General features: G+C 39.5%; 1 long non-coding RNA gene across 7 annotated transcripts in view; it reads right to left on the bottom strand.

Moving 5' to 3' along the window:
* The window catches only part of LOC122909049, a 139,438-nt gene that overhangs the window by 79,826 nt on the left and 42,169 nt on the right, over positions 1–17,443 (bottom strand). For 6 of the 7 annotated variants that reach the window (XR_006385075.1, XR_006385070.1, XR_006385076.1 and 3 more), the window contains exons 3-4: positions 6,987–7,011; positions 2,333–2,389 (exon numbers count right to left, since the gene is read on the bottom strand). This is a non-coding gene — a long non-coding RNA (uncharacterized LOC122909049). The remainder of the gene's footprint in view (positions 1–2,332; positions 2,390–6,986; positions 7,012–17,443) is intronic. The other variant, XR_006385072.1, reaches the window with a different exon arrangement.

Below are 17,443 nucleotides of genomic sequence, written 5' to 3'. Positions count from 1 at the left end.
GTGAGAAAGACTATGAAAGTACTTCTTTAATATGTTTGGCATATTTTAAAAATATGAAATATCGGGGGCACCTGGAAGGCTCAGTCTGTTGAGCGTCCTACTCATGATCCTGGGGTTGTGAGGCTGAGCCCTACATCCAGTGCTATCCTGGGCATGGAGACTGCTTAGGATTCTCTCTCCCTCTGTCCTTCCCCCTAACCTCTTGTTCTCTCTAAAAAAGAAATAAGCATTTAAAATCTTTAAAAATACAAAGCATCATAAGATTTTTGTTTGGTAGTCTTTACTGAAATCCCAGCTCTACAACTCAACTTCAGAGTTACCGGGTTTTAAGCATTTTATTTGGTTCTCTTGTTCAGTAATCACAACAACTCTAGAAGGAAAACACTTTTTTACTCCTAGTTTATGAGGGAAAACTGAACTTAGTGAAGTTAATCTAATCATATTTTTTTTTTGCTAGTCCGTAGGGATTCAGAATTTGCACAAAGTAGCAAGGCTCAGTCTAGACCAGCATTGTCCAATAAAAACAGAATAGGAGACATGTAGGTAATTTTATGTTTTCAGGTAGCCACATTTAAAAAGTAAAAAGAAATAAGTGAAATTGGGACGCATGGGTGGCTCAGTTGGTTGAGAGTCTGACTTCAGCTCAGGTCACGATCCCAGGGTCCTGGGGCTAGGTCCTGCATCAGGCTCCCTGCTGGGCAGGGAGTCTGCTTCTCCTTCTGCCTGTTGTTCCCTCTGCTTGTGCTCTATCTCTGTCTTTCTCTCCGACAAATAAATAAATAATTTTTTTAAAGGAAGAAGTGAAATTAATTTAATTTTAATAGTATATTTTATTTAATCCAGTATGACCAAAATACTATAAGTATAATAAGAATCTATTTAAAATATTAATGATATATTTTGTATTTTTTTCATATTAAGTCATTGATGTCCACTGCGTATTTTACATGTATTGCACAGCACATCTCAATTCAGAGTAGCCGCATTTCAAGCATACTGGAGAATGTAATTCTCTCCTTCTCAAAGAGTATTCCATGGACCCACAGCACAGCCATTACCCGCAAGCTTGTTAGAAATGCGGGCTCTCAGATTTACCCCATTTCCACCAAATCAGTGTCTTCCTTTTCATGAAATAGGCAGGATAATCACGTGTGTGCAAAAGTTTGACAAGAACAGCTCAAGAGCCCGTGCTTTTCACCATTTTACTGCTGATGGTCCAAGGTGCTCATTTGTGCCTTGCTGCACAAATGAGTATTGACTATCTCCAACCTGACTACTCTGCAGAGTCACATGGATGGAGGTCTTACATTGTGAGAAGTGCATTGGCTTAGGGATGAGGCTGTAATGGCTTATGATTGTGCACAACTTTTTAACCACAATAAACCTTAATGTCTGCATCTGTAACATGGAGATGACATTGATATCAGTGGCCTATTAAATATCACTCTTCCCTTTGGTTACAGGTCAGGACATTGTCTCCAGGAATAAATGTGCTCCTTAGCCTCCTTGTAACTAGGTTCTCATGAATAAGATTTTAGCCTAAGTGTTCTTCCTAACTTCTGAAATGAGTCTTTAAAGTTTCTGACACAATTGGGAGTTAGATCCCCTTTCCCTTCTTTTCTCTTTCCTTCTGGAAAATGAACATAATAGCTGGAACTCTAGCAGCCATACTGAACCGTGGGATGATCTTGAGAATGGAAGACACACACAGAGGTGGTAAAGCAGAAAATTGGAATGTTCCCAGATTCCTGGCATTCATGCAGCAGAACACGCATGTACGCCTAATCGTGTTCTTTGTATTTCTTTTCTGTGTTGTATAGGTAAAATATGTTAATATATGTATACCATTTTAATGGGCAGTAAATTTTTTTTTATAGATGTGAGAAAAGGTACTGGCCCTCAAGGAGCTCAAAATATAGAATGGACAATGAAGTAAGTAAAAATTAACAATAAACATTTATTCGGCACACCATGAACTACTTCTTGCCTTGGGCATGCACACATAAGAGCATATCTCGTGGCCTACAAAATTCTGCAATAGTATAATATTGTTGCTAATGCTAAATATATCTGTGTCTAGGTAAGTCTCCTTCCTGGAATTAGCGATGAGATGTTGCCAGTAGCTGTGAGACTTATTAGTTAAATCCACCTCTATTAAATTGCTTTGATTTCTTTTGTGGTGTCCACTACCTTAACAACACTGCTGAGATCGTAAGACTTTGGAATCAGGTACTCTGGATGTCTTCTGGTCATTTAGGAGGAAACATATTTATTTTTTTTATGATCATTGGCATAGAACCAGGAAGGAGAGATTTCATTTAAGTATACTTACCATCTAGTTGTTCATTTTGATTTGAAAGGTATCATGGACATGAATGGACACTTGGATCTGTGGAAACATAGAGAAAAAGGTTTTAGGTCATGAAGAAGACTTTTATAAGCTCATCCAACCATGTTATGTTACAGATGAGAAAACCGCAATCTGTAGATGAAAAGGGCTTGTTTGTGCTCATGGCAAGCTCCTTGTAAGGAGTAGAACCGGCAGTAGAACACAGCGTCCCTGGCTCCCTGTGCAATGGGCCCTCCCGTGCCCTCATCTCTACATATGGACATACAAACCTGCAAGTGTACATATATGGTGGTGATGATTTCTTTCCTTGCAGGCAGTGAGTCAAAGCTTCACAAATATGATCACGTCAAACTCTTTCAAGAACCCTGAGAAGTAGACATTCTTTCCCTATTCTACAGAAAGAAAGTGGGATACAGAAACTTCAGGCATTGCCGCAGGTCACCCCAGAGCTGGGCTGGCAAGGAGCTGTCCTATGTCAGAGAACGGAGCTCTGAGTACTCTGCGGCATGTAGCTTGCTTTCTGAAGGCATCTCCAAAACTCTCAGATTTCTGGTTTTTAAAAAATACTTATTTGTTTGTTTGTTTTAAAGAGAGAGAGAGAGAATGAGTGGGAGAGGGAGAGAGGGAAACTCCAGCAGACTTCACGCTGAACATGGACCCTAAGCAGAGCTCGATCTCAGGTCTCTTGAGATCAGGACTTGAGCCCAGACCAAGAGTCTGACAGTTAACTGCCTGAACCACTGAAGTGTCCCTTCAATTTTGTTTTTTTAAATATATAATTATCACCACACTGCCTAATTTTCTGTCATTATGACTCAGATAAGACAATCACTGAAGGAACTCTTAAGAGTACGTGCTGACATATGACATAGAAAACAGGATCTGGCTACTTCCTAAAATCTCAGAAATATTAGGAGAGGAGACACATACATATTTCAGAGGTAAAAACTGTGCAGTTTTAGAATATATGTTCAAAATGTGTGAAAGGAGATGCAATGCCCCCCAAATGCTTTTCTAACATAAAATAGAAAATATTTTCTTGATGGAGAATTAGAGAAGACACAATGATTCCAAAATAAGAATATAGCCCCTTTAGGAGGCTGTACCATAAGATTTGAAGGGGGAGATCTGAGGTTTTTTAATTGAGAAAATATGTTAAAACAGTTGAAATGTTGGTCAAGATGTTTGGGGGCTTCAAAAATGAAAAAAATAGGGGCGCCTGGGTGGCTCAGCGGGTTAAGCCTCTGCCTTCAGCTCAGGTCATGATCTCAGGGTCCTGGGATCGAACCCCACATTGGGCTCTCTGCTCAGCAGTGAGCCTGCTTCCTCCTCTCTCTGCCTGCCTCTCTGCCTACTTGTGATCTCTCTCTCTGTCAAATAAATAAATAAAATCTTTAAAAAAAAAAAAGAAAAAAATAAGCAGCACCAAAGTTTATCTTTCCTCTTCCCAAGGAAACCCCATATTGATGCTAGGAGTTTGGGAGTAGAATACAAATATGGGGAGTTACACACCTTCAAGAGGTGCCATGCACAGCATAGCCTGGGGGAATGGTGCCTCCAAGAATAAGACAGTGCCCAGTCAGCACTGTGCAGGTGCCTGGGGACCTTAGATGTCTCTCTTCAACACACAGACTAAGAACACAAGGAAGAAACAGTTTTCATATGTGAGACTTAGTTTCTTTCAGCTGTAAAATGAGAATAAGAAAACTTAGCTCTCAAGGCTCCTCTGGGTTGTTCTATAGAGATGAAGTCTTTTAAGAACAGCAACTTGCCCTCAACCTGGAGGTGACATCACTCATGGAAATGACTTGGTCATTAAAAATGAGAACACAAAAGAGGCACGGGGGTGACTGAAGGGAAGACAGGTCCCTTGTCCTGTGGGGTGAGCTGTGACAGAGTTAAGACAGGAAAGTTCCATAGTCACTGCCCCAGATACACCACACTCCACCCACACCCCCAGGATCCCTTTACCTGACATCCTTGCTTCAGTTTCTGTGTGCCCTTGCTCCCGAAGTGGAGTTCCTACAGCTCCCTTCTGAGGATGCCCCTTAGGATAATGGTGCCATTTTCCCACTTTGCTTGGAAATTTGGAGGTGTTTAGGAGAGGATAATCTCTAGAGAAGACCCCCACCTAGGACTGACTCTTGCAGTTGTATGAAAGCCTTCCTCTCCTGCCTGGAGGCCAGCCAGCAGTGTTCTCTACCTTGGTCTCCAGCGTTCCTGTAGGCTTATGTTTGGCCAGGGCTTTGCCTGAAGTCATATGCCCACATGGACTCTTCCTTTCCCTGTTCTGCTTCCTGCTGCCCTTACTAATTTCTCCTAGAAGCTTCCTTAATAAGCCACCAGTACACCAGTGCATGTCTCAAAGGCTGCATCTCGAGAACTGGATTGGACACAAATATCCACCAGGGAGAGGCACGTTTAGAACTGGTCCAGGGGTGATATGATGACAATGGAATGTTCCCACTTGCTAAGAATCCAGTGTTGGAGATCTCTGTATAATTGAATGTCAGTTTGAAAAGCAAGCCCATTCTGCCACAAAAACGGGATGCTCCCACAAAATTCGATTCATTTTTAGGTTACTGTTTTAGGGATTTCTATATGAAGTTACAGGCTAGGAAGAAAAGGTAATTGCTGACACAAACCAGATGTCACCTGGAGCCTGCTGCACAGGGAAATTAGGTTAAACTTGGCTTGAACCCCAAGTCCAAGTCCTGAGAAAGTGAAGCCCAGCCAAGCATCTCTGCGTGAGTCAAGCCCCACTTCCATGTGCTTCTGGGCTTTTCCTTCCATCCACATCATTCCCCTCTTCCTGCTGATAATTTCAACACTCTCAGTGACTTTTTGAATTATTGGAGAAAATAGAGTCACAGACTTTGTGAAATACCTTAGAAATAAACACATAGCAGAGATCTTGCAGACTAAAAAAAAAAAAAAGGAAAGAAAAAAGTAAAAAGAAGGGGTGTGGAGGCTCCCTAGAATAGAATCATGGAACAAAGACCTAATAGCTCTCTCTTGGTGAGAGCAGAGGTTGTTTCCAATTGTTCTGCACAGAGCTTTGCTTTATCTACAAATATTTGCAAGTTGAATGTTACTAAGTAGAGGGACGTATTTTAGGTAAAAATGAAGAATTCCAGACCAAGAGCAGAAGTGCATGCTACATACCATATATATGTATATAGATACGGATAGATATGAAGGAAATATTTCAAAATGTAAAGGTGGCTCTAAGTTTGAGGTGATCAATGATTTCAAATGCTTTCTTTTTTTTATTGAAGTAGAATATATAGCAAACTGTGTCACTTAATCCATATTTTGAACATATGTTCCCCATGTCACCATCATCCAGATCAAGATATAAGACATGCTGAGCAACTCAGAAGTTTCCATCGTTTCTCTTTTTGTCAAGACCACCCCCTACATTCCTCTACAACCCTGAGAGGGCTACTCTTTGATTTTTATATTAGGCTGTTTTACCTCTATATACCTGTGTTCATATTTTTGGGATTTTCTACAGTGAACATGGATTGTTTTAATAATTTCTACACAAAGCAAAGTCGACCAAAGTGTTGTTCATCTAATAGTCTAGGCGTCTCATATTAATGAGGATGGTGATTTCCAGAAATTCCAAAGCACAGGCCACAAGAAAGGAGGAGCGTAGGACAGTAGGATATTTTTGCCAATGGGGTAGAGGGAGCAGAAGGGGGTTCCTAGTCAGAGGGCTCCAGCTGTCAAATGAGACCTGAATTTAGCTCCTGTGCTTTTGCTGAGAGGAGGCCACATCAGGGCTGTGGCATGTGGTTTCATTACTCTCACAGCCCTTTCAATTTCTAAGCAGTAAAATGGGATTACAGGTTTCAAGAATCGGACTCTCACTGATCTAGTTCAGACCCATATTATTTCCAGCCCATCGTTATTCAGTTGAAGAGTTTGATGTTCCTGAGGAGAGGCAAATTATTGCCTCTGAAGAGCTTTGCTGGCAGAAAGGAGCGCATCATGGCTAGGGTAGTTCACTAATTATTTTCAAGTCTGTGCTAGAGTCTAAAGCAGCCAGACTCAGAGAATTTTCATTACACCTGTGAAGCCCTTCATTTTGGACGGGGGTCTGATGATGGGGAAGTTACAATCTTGCCACAATTGAAACTATCCCTCAAAACCCTTTCTCTTGAAGGTTTCAAAGTTGTGAGGAATTTCTTAGACTCTGAGGTAAGATTTTAAAAGAATTACATTTTGCTGGCCTGCCACCATTTTTGAACTTCTGACAGTTCCTGAAAGGGAGTTTTGGTGCTGATTCCTGGGGGCATTTTATATTAAGATAGTTCATTTGTCCCTGCATTTTAGAGGCAGAGAGGAAAAGTACGGTTTTTCTGAGAAAGCAAGAAAACAAACTATTTAATTACTATTATTTTTTTAAGAATTTATTTATTTGACAGAGAGAAAGAGATAGATCTCTCTCTCTCTCTCTCTGGTCTCTCTCTCTGTGACAAATAAATAAGTAAAATATTTTAAAAAAATAAAAACAAAACAAGTAGAAGAGTAATAAAGTGAGGAACAGATATTTTTGATTTAGGCACGACTGGTTTCAAATCATGGCTCTTTCACATACTTGCTGTGCAACCCTGGGCAGGTTACTTACCATCTCTGATCTACGGTATCCTCATCTAGGAACAAAAGTTGGGATTAATTATTAATTTTGTAAGTTAAGAGAATTAAATAGTATGAACACCTGTAAAGTTCTTAACACAATGCCTCCCACTCAGAAAAAATTCAATAAAAATGAGTTTTTGTTATTTAGATTGCACTTTAGCTGCAGTGGTATTCACACAAGTGGAGAGGGGATACTCATATTTTCATGTTACATTAAATGGAGCTTCTTATATAGAAATACAGTGATTTCTGTAAATCTGAGAACATTTCTTAAGAATGGTGCCAAAACTTGAGACACAGTATTGAAAACCCTTGCTCAGTGTTTACCCCATTGATTACTTGGATTTACATTTCCTTCTTTGTTTTGTTTTGTTTTTAGAGAAAGTGCAAGAGGCGTGGGGGCTTGGAGGGGTGGAGAAAGAATCTGAGCAGGGAGCCTGATGTGGGGCTCAATCCCTGGACCCTGAGATCATGACGAGCTGAAACCAAGAGTCAGACACTTAACTGACTGAGCCACCCAGATGACCCTGGACTTGTATTTCCTTCTTAATCTGGTGTTATCTTATTAAGAATCTCTTATTTGAGTAAGGACATAGAATTCTTAATGTTATCTGGAAATAGATATTTCTATTAGAACAAAACTCTTTTAGAATCATTTCTGAATGTGTAAGTCTGTAATGGGTTCAGTCTTGAGGAGGGGAAACCTATGTATTGTTAAACCATAAAAGGAAATTAAAGATCCAGTGAGGAAGACAATGGAGACATCATCCAATTCCAAAGGCAAACACTGTGCCCTCTACTCTTGAAATGCCTTTATTAAAAGAAGGGTTCATTCATATATCCATTATCACCCACTAGAATCAATTTGTCTTTTGGTGAACTATGGAAGACAGTATTTTCTACAATTCATAAACACATCTTACTCTCTCTCCTGGCACAAATCTGTTCATGATCTGAGAGAATGAATTTTTTTAAAAGATATTTATTTATTTGACAGACAGAGATCACAAGTAGGCAGAGAAGCAGGTGGTGGGGGGGAGGGGGGCAGGGAAACAGGCTCCTTGCTAAGCAGTGCCTGATCCCAGGACTCTGGGATCATGACCTGAGCCGAAGGCAGAGGCTTTAACCCACTGAGCCACCCAGGCTCCCCAAGAATGAATATTTCAATAATATATCTACCCCTATAATTGTGTTTTGTTTTAAGTAGACTATTTCCAGAGCAGTTTTAGGTTAATAGTAATATTAAGCAGAAAGTATAGGCTGCTTCATTACCAACATCGTGCTCTACAATGCTACATCTGTACAATCTGTGAACCTACACTGACACGTCATTATCACCTGAAGCCCATAGTTTGTATTAGTGTTCACTCTTGGTGTTGTATAAACTGTGAATTTTGACAAATGCATAATGATATGTATCCACTATTGTGGAATCATGTCTCAGTGCTCTAAAAATCCCCTGTGTTCTTCCTAGTTATCCCTCCCTCCCCTCTAACTCTTGGCAATAACTATATTTTCACAGTCAACAGTGTACCTTTTCCAGAATATCATATGGTTGAAATTATACAGTAAGGAGCCTTTTCGGATTGGCTTTTTTCACTTAGCAATATTTAAGTTTCTTCCATCTCTCTTCTTGGCTTGACAGCTCATTTCTTTCTAGTGCTGAAAGATGTTTCATTGTCTCGGCTTTCTGGTTGATCAGCTCACCCCCTGAAGGACATCTTTGTTGCTTCCAAATTTTGGCATCTCTGAATAAAGCTTTTATAAACATTCAGGTGCAGGTTTTTGTATGGACATAAGTTCTCAGGTCATTTGAGTAAATGCCAAGGAGTGAAATTGCTGGGTTGTGTAAGAATATCTTTAATTTTGTAAGAAACTTCCAAACTGTCTTCAAAGTACCCTACCATTTGGTATTCTCACCAGCTATGAAAGAGAGTTCCAGTTGCTCCACAGCCTCACCAGCATGTGGTGTTGTCAATACTGGCCCAGAGTATGTCTTCATGTCAGTTGTTCATACCAGTTTTCCTTTTATTTATTTGTTTAAAATATTTTATTATTTATTTATTTACTTATTTGTTTATCATAGAGAGAGTGTGAGCAAGAGAGCACAAGTGAGGTCAGTGGCAGAGAGGGAGGGAGAGAAGTAGATTCCCTGCTGAGCAGGGAGCCTGACATGGGGCTTGATCCCAGGACCCTGGGATCATGACCAGAGCTGAAGGCAGATGCTTAACTGACAGCCGCCTAGACACTCCTCAGTTTTCCTTCTAATTTACTTATTTAGTTTTCCACTCATTTCAGAAATATATTCTATTATGACACTTAGGATATTCCCCCCCCCCTTTTTTTGAGTTTTCTTTTTTAAGGACTCCAGTTATATTTTTGGTGGACACCTTTATCCACTATGATATCTATTTTCTTTTCTGTAATTATTAATATATCAATTTTTTTGTCTGCATTTTGTATTTTATCATTAGCATTTTCTCTTTGTCAACAGTTAGGTTATCATCCATGCTTATTTATTTGTTTGTCCAAAAATATGTATCTATCTGTAATTGTGAACTTTTTGTCCTCAGGTTTTTTCTCCAACACTGAACTCTTCATCTTAATCTCTTAATCTGGTTCATTTTTTTTCTTTCTCTGTATTTTCCTCTTATTTTTGAATAAGAGGAAATTTCTTAAATTCATGGTCTTATTTAGTTTATTTATAGCCCAAAGCACTTCTAGGAAATTTTCCTTTTTTATGAGGGCTTATATTTTCTTCTAGAACAGATTCTTCATCAATTTTTGCCACACTGTAGGTCTATTCCTCATTATTTTACTGCACATGCTTGGAGAGATGCATTATACACCACTCTCTTTTCTGTCTCAGTGACTCCCTTTCCAATCCAGTTGAAAACTGTTTTATTGTTTTATAAATTAAAATTTAAAGGTATTGTTTATGTAGCCCCAGGGGTAGAATAGTGTGGGAAGCAGTGGGGGGCTGGAGCCTGCTCATACCGCCATGAGAATAGATTATTAAATTAAATCTCTATATAATTGCCAGAAACAACTAGATTTTGGAAGTTAAATAATCCTTTTGTCTTTCTAATTTCCTCTCTTTCCTCTAAAATTAAAACCTCTAAAGCTTGTCCTTGGCTCTGCTAGGACTCAGAGGTGGTCAGGGTGGAGTTTTTGTGGAAATTGTTACTTCTCCTTTTGGAACTGACAGCAGTAACTGTCCTTCCACTTCTTTCCAAGTTGGATATGTGTTTTAAGAGTTTCATGTGTTTGTGTGAGTGTGGATGTGTGTGTTAGGGGAAGAGGGAGGGGAATGTTTACCTTTACCTTCCCTTCGTCTTACACTGCCCCTTGCATGGCTTCTGTGGAAGTCAGACTTTGGAATTGGTTGGATGCTTGCCAGGTCCAGTATATTAGCTGTCTCTTACTGAGTAATTAAGTACTACGAACATTCGTGTTTGGTATCTTACCGTTCCCATGCGCCAGGAACCAGGGCTTTGCTGGATCCACCGCTCACCACTGGTGATCTTGAAAAATGCTCATTTTATTGATAAATTGACAGAGTTAATTTCTTTGTGGTTCTATGACTGACCTACCCCTTTTTTAGTAGCTCCCAGCCAGGGACCCCTCTTAGGAACCAGAAGTCACTCTCAGGCCCGAAGCTCTGTAGATAGGTTGTAGTGTGGCTGCTCCTTTTCCCCAGGCCAGTAGGAGCTCTCTTTTCTGATGCTTCCCCTTCTTCCGCTAGATTAAATCAGGTCCAGGATAATCTGTCTTTTGATTAATTCTGAGTCAGCCAGTTAGTAACCTAACCACAGGTGTGCTATTCCACGATATTTATAGGTTCCACCCATACTTAAGGGGACGGGGGTTATTATAAGAGGCATGCATGTACATCAGGGGCTGGGAATTTGGGGGGCCCTCTTATAATCCTGTCTATCATATTCAGCCTTGCCAATTGTTAATACATTCAGTCTTTCTTACTGGCCACCAACTTATTCTATATTCTTATGACTGCTACTAGTCTATTTTAATTGGATTTCTTTGCTTGCTTGCTTTTTCCTCTTGAGCTATAAGAAAGGGAAGATTCAGAGCTTTGGCTGTACTGTGCTATTTTAACCTTAAATAACGGCTTCTATTTATTTTTTGTTATGCATTAATGTTCTCAGTACTTTTTCATATAATGGAGTAATATTTATGCAATACCTTTTGATGGATTTTTGATATCCTTTTGTTTCCTTCTTCTGCACCCCTTCACAAGTTTACACCTCAGTCATGAATACTCTTGTGCCAAGAAAAGAAAAGGGGGTTAACCTTAGAATAAAGCACCAAGGATGGTACTATGCAGGGAGAGTTCTCAGAGAGGAAAAGCAAATAGCACCTGTTCAGATGGGAGGCGGAAAGAGATTTGGAAGGATGATATGAAGGAAAGATCAAGACTGAGACTCAGTAATAGGGTGCTCCCTCTCATGGGCTCCTGATACATTGAGAAGTAAACTGAGGACCAGATGGGCAGTGGCAGCGAGGATGGTCATGGTGAGGAGTGAAGTGACTGCTGAATCCCTGTCAGTCTGTGTCATTATGAGCTGAAGTCGTACCAAGGCAGTGATGTGCGGAAACCAAGTCTTTAGGGTGCCAAGAGGCCAGCCCATGAGTTGCAGCATTTGGGAACGCTTCTGAGGTGGATACAAGGAAGGCAGGACCTAATGCCTAGAGAACAGGCACAAGCAGCTGCACTTCACCTGTGGGTCAGTAGAAGCCATTGGGAAACACAGAACGGAGAAAGAAGACTCCCTATGTGAACTTTCTCCCTGTCTAGGTGCCATCTTTGGAAGAAGATGGGAGATGAAGAGCTCTTTCGGAAAGACACATGCTAACGTTATTTTACCCCCGAACGAAACTGCTTACAATAGAAGAAACTTTATTACTTGTAATTGGAAAGTTTGCCGTTACTTCTGCCATCAGTGGATATAAGAATGGCAAAAAAAATTGTACTTGTTATAGAAATAGAGAATCTGAATGCCATGTACCTTCCAGGTTGTATTGTACTAAACTGTGACCCTTCTCTTCCTGCATTATCTCATTTAAACATTCCAGAACCTATTACTATTCTCATTTCAGAGCAGACTATACTGAAATTAAAGGAATCTCCATAATTTGGGCAATATAAAAAAGCTAGTAAGTTACAGATGTGAGATTCTGTTTGACTTAATCATCTTGATTTGTAATATAGGGTACATACTGTTTCAGTGACAATTTGAGTGACATCAACATGGGCTTCTGTTCTGGAGTCGGTATATGAATTTGTCATTCGCACTCCCAAATATTCACAAAATAAATTAATTTTGAAAGTTTAAAGGGGCATATTGAACTGCCAGATCATTTTCTTTGTATCTATGTCCACTTCAGGACTTAGTTGCTGGTCCTGCCCGCAGACAAACAAGTCAGGTTAAAGATACTTTCTTCAGAATCCTTCTAACCCTTCAAAATGGCACAACACACCTCTTTTTGTATTTCTATAGTGTTTAGCTCCAGGTAGTACCCTTTACCTATCACTGCCCAAGAACTCAAGCCCAAAGAGGCAGAATTGGGGTCAAATATGGTCTACTTCCATTTGCCAAACTTTGTCACAGACAATCCATCTTAAGATCCTGTGTGACCCCAAATGTCTGATTGCTCAAACTCTAAACTCTAGATCCTGAGGACTGGGACGGTCTTGGCCTTGCTTAACTGTTTCATCTTGCCCCTAAGTCCTCATTTCTGGTTGTTTTTCATGCTCCATTCTATGTCATTCCTTTTGTTTTTTCTTGAATGGCAGTCATTTTACCCATAGGCAAAGGGTGTGATTTACTAGACCAAATCATGGTTGGTATTTGCTAACTGCTGCCTTTTAAATTTGGCTGAACTGAGTGGAGAAAGAATCTAATGTTTTCTGAACTGCACCCAAATATAAAAGAGAAATCCAACATTTTTTGGGAAAATATACCTTCCTATGTCTTAAAATATATCCATCTCTCAATGGAAACTATGTAGGGATGCATCAGTATTGAGCTCTGACCTGGATATTTAGCCAAAATGTGCTCATCAGCTTCAGCCTTACCATTGGCCTTTGAAAGATTCAGCCCAAAAATTCATGTGAAATTTCATACCTTTTCTGGTATCCTTAAACATGTCGTAGACCCATGTGATGAGAAGGTTATCATCATTTCTAAAGAGCATATAATCAGAGCAGAAAAAGAAAGAGAAATTGTGTTCCAATTCACTGTTCATATATGGATACTCACTTCCAAATATAAGTACATTTTTCAGATGTACCTTGAAGTGAAAAAGCTTCTCATGTTCTTTTTATGATAAACAGAGCAGTCATTTGCATATAAATGTACATTTATTCGTTCAGTCATAAAATGCTACAATAATTAGTAATGACTTTGGAAATTGTTAATGTCACATGCCAAATATTATTAAGAGCTTTTAAATAATTAAATGAATGGAAAATGATTGACAAAAATACTACCATCATGAGAGAGTGTATTAGCTAAATACCTTAGAAAGAATATTATATTTGTTTTGAATCAAAATATATTTTTAAAGTTAAGTAGTAATGTGAGGCAGAAAAAAAAGGTCTAAATTACATCATGCTTCTAATCCTTACAGGATTATCTGGCAGATTAGTATTCTCAACATTAAACAAGATAGCTTTTGGTAATTGTGTTTTTTTTAAAAAATGAATTGTATTTAATTTTCACTTATTTAATTATATATAGACCTTAAGTCTGTCAAGAAGTCCTATTGAGGAACCATTCCCATTTTGTGAGAATGAGTCAAAAGAAGAATGCCAAAAAAAAAAAAAAAGAACAAGAAGAATGTCAACTTACTCAACTTTTTATAGAATGGAAAATCAGAAAAATGTCATGCAATTGTCATTGCCAATGGAACAAACACGAAGGGTCTGAATGATTCTGAATCACAAGCATTCAACTTTTTCGCACTCTCAGCTGTGTGTTTGGAAAGTAATTATAGCAATGTGTAATAGAACAGATTTACTGGCTGTGAGCAGAAAGATAGTAGCTGTTTTACTCATTCTCTCTAAGCCATAGAAAAGCTTCATGACACACAAGAAATGTTGAAACTTCTTGTCTGCACTTCTACAAAATGTTCAAACAAGATGGAAGAGCAACTATGGAGTGTTTAAAACAAAAACTGCTTGAAATAAAGGAAGTCTTCATCCTGAATTTGCAAATAAGAAAAGCAAATTAACAGCAGATGAGTGCTTAAGAGAACAGGTTATGTATTGAAATCTAAAGAATAAAACCAATTCATGTTTCTAGAGAGTGAAAGCATTTCTTATGTGTATCTTACAAGAATAGAGAATAATCATTTCATTATTCTATTCTACGAAAGGTGTATGGATGAAGGCAACTTTGTAGAGAACCAGAGGAGTTAGTCCAAAGAAATATGCCAAGATTTATGCCACTACCTACATGAAAGTTAAGTAATTTCCAGCAAGGATTTCTCCCTTCTCACAAAGCTGTCCCTGATAATCCTGTATGTATTGACCTGTTTAATTAGTTATTCAGGATAGGAACAAACATATTTCTGACTGAGTGACTGGATCCACCAATTATGTTAACTTATGAGGAAAGGGCATTGGGCAATTTTAGAATATACAATGGTGTTATTTGCAGAAACAAGTTATTACCATAAGAAAAATGTTTCTGTACTTGTTCAGAAATGCCCTATGTCTTTTTCTTTATCAGCACCGGCTTCAGAGGAACTTCACAAGACAACAGAGACTCCAAGAAAAGTCAGTTACCTGAAGCTTTCATTTTGAGTCTAAGGAAAAGGAATTCATCCTGAAAGGAAAATCCTGAGTTTTAGCAAACTTCGGTTGGTTAGAATGAAGCCCTTCCCTTCCAAAATGAGTAAGAGCGAAATAAGCACGGAGCGGGGTGTCCACAGGGATATATGGGAAACATGTCAGATTTTGAATTATTAGACATTTGGGTTTGCAAGCCTGATTCTGCTACTTCATGACTGTGTGACCTTAAAACTTTCAGGGTCTCAGTTTCCTCTCCTGTAAAATGGGAATAGTAATAGACTCTACCGTATAAGATCATTATTAGGATTAAATAAAGTAAACTTTGTAAAATGCTTTCCAGTCAGCTATTGCTGCATGACAAACATCCTGACACACACGGATTAAAAGAAAAAACTAGTTCTTATTTCTCCTGAGACTATGGGTGAGCTTGACATTGCTGCTGCCTGTACCAAGTTTGGTTGATGTTACTTGGTTCACCCACATACCTGTAGTCAGCTGGCAGCTGGCCGTTCTAGATGGCCTTGTTCACAAGCCAGGAGATTTACCAGATGTTGGCTAGCCAATGAAGTGATTCAGGCAACTGGGGTACGTATCTCTCATTTTCCAGGTGCTTGGCTCAGTCTTTTCTCATAGCAGAGACAGAGGTTTCAGAGATAAAGTGAATATATTCAGGGCTTCTTGAGACTGAAGCATGGAAGTGGTACATTACTTATGCCATATTCTACCCATCAGAGCAAGTTGTATGACCAAACCCAATATCAACAGAGGAGGGACATCCTACATCCAAGAGAGGAATTGCAAAGTCATGTGGCAAAGGTCATGGAAACCATGGAAACATAGAGGTGTGAATAATTGTGACTCTTTATGCAATATCGTACAGTGGTTGGCACACCATAAGCATTCAGTAAGAGAGGACTCATATTTTCATTGTGTAGTAGATTAGAGCAGGTAAGGGAGAGAGGGAGGTAGTCCTAGTCCGCAGGTTAGAGGGTGGGGGTCGGGGGTGGGATGCTGGCTTAAGAAAAAGGTGCAGTTGAGAAGCTACAGTGGTTCTCTGGTCTTTGGAAACAATGTTGAGCTCTGAGGGTGTGCTGGACACCAGCTTCCCCCATATCTCTACCTGCTCAAGGTAATCAAATAGGATGTTTGTATCCTTCTTTTCAATTACAGGGCACTGGTCAAATATTAAGAAATGCTCAAATTCTGACTCTGTAGCTGTGCAGAAAATGAATAATCCTATATTCCCCAAGGAGCCTTCTTTGTCACGATGGCAAAGTGATTCATCCACCCAAGGTCACTGGCAAATTGAAATCCGAGCCAGGACTTTGAGGGAGTTACTATCTCCAAGCTAAGTGTTTTGACAAGGTGGGATGAGCCAGGTTAATAGAAAAAGCCACTTATAAAGAGGATATTCTTTATCCACACACTTTGCTGGAAACCTTTACATGAAGATTGATAGCAAGTTGGAAAAATTGCAGGGGAAAAGAGAAAGGCATTGCTGAACGTAACCAGTATTGTCTGGTTTTAAAACACTGAACGGGCCAGAGGGCGCTGTAGAGGAATGGAGCACATAGGAGAGTTATTTTAGGAAAAGGAAAACAGGAGCCACATTTGGGCTAGGAAAATTCATTACAAACATGTCACTCATTACAAATAAAGAGAAATATTGCATGCCTCTACCAGCCAAGCCCAAAGCTGGCATAGATCTAACCTCTGTTCACACGCACCTAAGGCGCATGCTCAGATTTTTTTTTTTTTTTTAAATTCCAAACTGACCACCCCCACTCCTCTCTTTAGCATATCCCATGAAGACTTTCTTTATGGACCCTTATTCTCTTGGCCATAATTATATTTTATTTAAGGAGGCATAGAAGAGTCCAAGTTTTGAATATTGTCCTACATCTGTCTATCCCACAGCCTCCTCACCTCCATCTGGAAGGGGCCTCAAAAAACTAGATATCCCTGCAAGACCACAACTCCTCACCTCACTTCTCTACCACATAGGGCCTCAGGATGTGTATGGGACTGCAGACTGCAGAAATAATACAGATCGGCCTCTTACACCAGTTCCCATCAAGCAGCAGATTTCTAGACTCCCTAGGGCATGTGGCATGCTCAGGCATAAATGCTAAAGGGCTGTGTAGGGCGGGGAAGCATCTCAGCTCCTAGCCTCCAGCATTGTTTACCTCCTGCCAGGCCCTACTTTCTCATTAACACTCATCACCAACCATCATCCATGTTTTACTGTTTTATTTACTAAGTCATTTGTTTAATGTGTTTATTTTCTCTCCCTGGTAGAATGCAAGAGGATGGTTATGTCCACTTTGTTTTATCCTGCATTCCTAGTAGCTAAGATAATGTATGGCTCCTAGCAGACATTGATAAATATTTCTTAAATGAGTAAATGTCAGCACATGCCTGTGTAAATTTAGGGATTGGGTGAAAAAGATCCAGGAGACACAGTATTATATTAATATGGACATATTGTATAATTATGAACGCTGGTAGAACAATAATGGGTTCTGGAGTCAGATAGAAGTGGGTTTCAATCCTGATAATGAAATGTGAGCAAAAATGGTTTGTGTCATTTCTGGACAAGGCATATTGTAGATAGTAGGAGATGCTGTAAT

Source organism: Neovison vison, chromosome 6, assembly GCF_020171115.1.
Source record: "Neovison vison isolate M4711 chromosome 6, ASM_NN_V1, whole genome shotgun sequence".
NCBI lineage: Eukaryota > Metazoa > Chordata > Mammalia > Carnivora > Mustelidae > Neogale > Neogale vison.
The sequence above is the reverse complement of the archived record's forward strand: the minus strand, read 5'-3'. Positions and strand labels throughout refer to the sequence as shown.